Source organism: Triticum urartu, chromosome 7 (assembly GCF_003073215.2).
Source record: "Triticum urartu cultivar G1812 chromosome 7, Tu2.1, whole genome shotgun sequence".
In the NCBI taxonomy this organism is placed as follows: domain Eukaryota; kingdom Viridiplantae; phylum Streptophyta; class Magnoliopsida; order Poales; family Poaceae; genus Triticum; species Triticum urartu.
The window spans coordinates 115483979-115489350 of NC_053028.1; positions in this window are offsets into that span (position 1 = coordinate 115483979).

A 5372-nucleotide genomic window follows, 5' to 3' on the forward strand; every position below is an offset into this window, starting at 1 on the left:
TGCCTCGGCTTCAGCCGCTAAGTCCTTGAGGGTGCTGCGGTTGCGGTTGCGTTGGACGACGACGTCGGGGTACCAGCTCTGGCGTGATGGAGGAGGGTGGCAGTGGATTGGGCGTGATGGGGTGGAGGACGGAGAGGTTGGGGTTTCGTGACAGGTGGGGAGGGCGTTTTGGCGCCCATGGAGTATGAATGGAGAAACGAAGGGAGGGGAACTAAGGTGGAACAATGTTTTGGTTTGGGATGCGCTTGTTTGAAATTTGGGGAAAGTTACAAACTTTGCCCCCATCTAAAATTTCAAACATATTGCGGGTTGGGGGTAGGACAATAATCTCAGGTGTCCCAAATGGTGGGTGAGGGAGTCCTGGACTATGGGGTCCTCGGGCGTCTGGCCTGTTAACTATGGGTCGGACTGATGGCTGTGAAGATGCGAAGACCGAAGACTGCACTCGTGTCCGGATGGGACTCTCCTTGGCGTGGAGTGCTAGCTTGGCAATCAAATATGTAGATTCCTTTATTTGTAACCGACCTTATGTAACCCTAGATCCTCCCGGTGTTTATATAAACCAGAGGACTTAGTTCGGAGGAGAGATATTCATTACCATAGCCATACTGGCCGAGTCCCTCATGATTGCGGCAGAAAAGAAGCTCCTGGATCAGGTAGTGGCCATGGTCGGCAAGCAGCCGGACATGTCTCCAGAAGCCAAAGAATCAGAGACCCAGGGCTCCTTCAAGCCGACCAAAGAAACAAAGAAGATTCCCTTGGACCCTAAGCACCCGGAGAGGTACGCTGTCATAGGTACCAACCTTGACAGCAAATAGGAAAGCGAGCTCGTCGATTTCCTCCATGAGAATCGGGACATCTTTCCAAGGTCTCCCAAAGACATGCCGGGTGTTCCGACGGATTTCGCCGAGCACAAGCTACATGTAAGAGCAGATGCCAAACTAGTTAGACAGCCCCTCCGCCGACTGTTGGAGGAGAAGAGAAGAATTGTTGGAGAAGAGATCACCCGCCTATTGGCAGCCGGCTTCATCATGGAAGTTTTCTTCCCGGAATGGCTTACCAACCCAGTCCTTGTGCTGAAGAAGAAGAACAAGTCGCACATGTGTATTGACTGCACCAGTCTCAACAAAGCCTACCCCAAGGATCCGTTTGCCTTGCCACGGATTGACCAAGTGATAGACTCCACAGCCGGATGCGAGCTGTTGAGTTTCTTGGATGCCTACTCAGGTTATCACCAAATCAAGTTGAATCTGGTAGACTGCCAGAAGACCGCCTTCATCACACCATTCGGAGCCTTCTGTTACATGACGATGATGTTCGACTTGAGGAATGTCGATGCCACGTTTCAGCGTTGCATGCAGAAGTGCCTCCTCAAGCAACTCGGCAGGAACACCCACGTCTATGTGGACGATATTGTGGTGAAGACGGAGAAACGCGGTACCCTATTAGAAGATCTCAAGGAGACCTTTGAAAATCTACGCCGATTTCAGACCAAGCTCAACCCAAAGAAGTGCGTGTTCGGAGTACCAGTCGGCCAGCTCCTTGGTTTCCAGGTCTCAGAACGCGGCATTGAGTGCAAACCTGTTAAGATCAAAGCCGTCGACAGGATGGAAGTACCCACCTGACTGCGAGATGTCCAAAAATTCACCAGCGGCTTAGCGTCCATCAGCCGCTTCATCAGTCGGCTGGGCGAGAAGGCCCTCCCCCTGTACCAACTCCTGAAGAAAACCACCTATTTCAAGTGGAATGACAAGGCGGATGAGGCCTTTCTCCAGTGCAAGAAGTTGTTGACCACGCCGCCTGTCCTGGCCGCGCCGGATGCTAAGGAGCCCATGCTCCTCTACATCGCCGCCACCGGCCGGGTGGTCAGCACAGTCATGGTAGTTGAGCACAAGGAAGACGACAAGATTCTGTCGGTCCAGAGACTGGTGTATTATTTGAGTGAAGTACTGTCGGCTTCCAAGCAGAACTACCCCACTACCAGAAGATGTGCCACGGTGTTCACTTTACCGCCAAGAAGTTAAAGCCAAGAGCACCCTGTCACGGTTGTTTGCACTGCTCCGCTTGCTGAGATCATAGGCAGCCGAGATGCCTCAGGCCGAGTGGCAAAATGGGCCATCGAGTTGGCTCCCGACACCATCTTCTACCAGCCTCGCACCACCATCAAGTCCCAAGCGCTGCCCGACTTCCTCGTCGACTGGGCCAAGACCCAGTACCTGCCGCTAGTGCCGGACTCCACCCATTGGTGGATGCACTTTGACGGTTCGAAGATGCGCACCGGTTTGGGAGCCAGCATCATCCTCACCTCTCCCAAAGGCGACAAGCTCAGATACACATTGCAAATCCATTTTCCCGCCTCCAACAATGTGGCCGAGCATGAGACACTAGTACATGGACTCCGGCTTGCCAAAGAGCTCCGCATTCGTCGGATCCTGTGCTACGGCGACTTCGACTTGGTGGTCCAACAGTCATCTGGCGACTGGGACGCCAAGGATGCAAACATGGCAAGCTACCGCTTCCTCGTCCAGCAACTCAGCGGATATTTTAAAGGGTGTGAGTTCCTTCATGTGCCACGAAGCAACAACGAGCAAGCAGATGCTCTGGCATGAATTGGATCCACCCGGCAAGCCATACCGGCCGGTGTGTGCCTCCAGCGCCTCCACAAGCTGTCCATCAAGCCCTCGCCAGAATCAGATTCTATCTTTGTGCCGGCTGCTCCTGAAATAGTCAGATCCGACTCCAAAACTTCAGCAAGCGGCCTGGGGACTACGACAGTTGCACCCGGCCCGGGGACTTCAGTAGTCGCACCCAGCTCGGGGACTTCAGATCCCGGCCCGGGGACTTCAGTAGTCGGCCCGGGGACTTCAACAGTCGGCTCGGGGAGTTCAATGACACAAGAAGCGGCGGCCGACTCCAGCCCGGCACCTCCCAACCCAGCCGCCCCAGTACAAGTGGCAGTACTATAACCCACAAGTATAGGGGATCGCAACAGTTTTTCGAGGGTAGAGTATTCAACCCAAATTTATTGATTCGACACAAGGGGAGCCAAAGAATATTCTCAAGTATTAGCAGCTGAGTTGTCAATTCAACCACACCTGGAAACTTAATATCTGCAGCAAAGTGTTTAGTAGCAAAGTAATATGATAGTAGTGGTAACGGAAAGGTAACGGTAGCAAAAGTAATATTTTTGGTGTTTTATAGTGATGATAACAATAGCAACGGAAAAGTAAATAAGCGAAGAACAATATATGGAAAGCTCGTAGGCAATGGATCGGTGATGGAGAATTATGCGATGCGGTTCATCATGTAACAGTCATAACCTAGGGTGACACAGAACTAGCTCCAATTCATCAATGTAATGTAGGCATGTATTCCGAATATAGTCATACGTGCTTATGGAAAAGAACTTGCATGACATCTTTTGTCCTACCCTCCCGTGGCAGCGGGGTCCTATTGGAAACTAAGGGATATTAAGGCCTCCTTTTAATAGAGTACCGGAACCAAAGCATTAACACATAGTGAATACATGAACTCCTCAAACTACGGTCATTCACCGGGAGTGGTCCCGATTATTGTCACTTTGGGGTTGCCGGATCATAACACATAGTAGGTGACTATAGACTTGCAAGATAGGATCAAGAACTCTCATATATTCATGAAAACATAATAGGTTCAGATCTGAAATCATGGCACTCGGGCCCTAGTGACAAGCATTAAGCATAGCAAAGTCATAGCAACATCAATCTCAGAACATAGTGGATACTAGGGATCAAACCCTAACAAAACTAACTCGATTACATGATAAATCTCATCCAACCCATCACCGTCCAGCAAGCCTACGATGGAATTACTCACGCACGGCGGTGAGCATCATGAAATTGGTGATGGAGGATGGTTGATGATGACGATGGCGACGATTCCCCTCTCCGGAGCCCCGAACGGACTCCAGATCAGCCCTCCCGAGAGAGTTTAGGGCTTGGCGGCGGCTCCATATCGTAAAACGCGATGAATCCTTCTCTTGATTTTTTTCTCCCCGAAAGTGAATATATGGAGTCAAGGTTGAGGTCGGTGGAGCGTCAGGGGGCCCACGAGGCAGGGGGGCGCCCAGGGGGTAGGGCGCCCCCCCACCCTCGTGGACAGGTGGAGGCCCCCTGACGTGGATTCCTTCTAGTATTTATATATTCCAAAATAATTCTCCGTTGATTTTCAGGTCATTCCGAGAACTTTTATTTCTGCACAAAAATAACACCATGGCAATTCTGCTGAAAACAGCGTCAGTCCGGGTTAGTTCCATTCAAATCATGCAAGTTAGAGTCCAAAACAAGGGCAAAAGTGTTTGGAAAAGTAGATACGACGGAGACGTATCAACTCCCCCAAGCTTAAACCTTTGCTTGTCCTCAAGCAATTCAGTTGATAAACTGAAAGTGATAAAGAAAAACTTTTACAAACTATGTTTGCTCTTGTTGTTGTAAATATGTAAAGCCAGCATTCAAGTTTTCAGCAAAGATTATGAACTAACCATATTCACAATAACATTTAGGTCTCATGTTTACTCATATCAATGGCATAATCAACTAGCGAGCAATAATAATAAATCTCGGATGACAACACTTTCTCAAAACAATCATAATATGATATAACAGGATGGTATCTCGCTAGCCCTTTCTGAGACCGCAAAACATAAATGCAGAGCACCTTTAAAGATCAAGGACTGACTAGACATTGTAATTCATGGTAAAAGAGATCCAGTCAAGTCATACTCAATGTAAACTAACAGTAATGAATGCAAATGACAGTGGTGCTCTCCAACTGGTGCTTTTTAATAAGAGGATGATGACTCAACATAAAAGTAAATAGATAGGCCCTTCACAGAGGGAAGCAGGGATTTGTAGAGGTGCCAGAGCTCGGTTTTGAAATAAGATAGAATAATATTTTGAGCGGTATACTTTCATTGTCAACATAACAACCAAGAGATGGCGATATCTTCCATGCTACACACATTATAGGAGGTTCCCAAACAGAATGGTAAAGTTTATACTCCCCCTCCACCAACAAGCATCAATCCATGGCTTGCTCGAAACAACGAGTGCCTCCAACTAACAAGAGTCCCGGGGGAGTTTTGTTTGCAGTTATTTTGATTTGATTTGCATAAAGCATGGGACTGGGCATCCCGGTGACCAGCCATTTCTCGTGAGTGAGGAGCGGAGTCCACTCCTCTTGAGAATAACCCGCCTAACATGGAAGATACGGACAACCCTAGTTGATACATGAGCTATTCGAGCATACAAAATAGAATGTTTATTTGAAGGTTTAGAGTTTGGCACATACAAATTTACTTGGAACGGCAGGTAGATACTGTATATAGGTAGTAT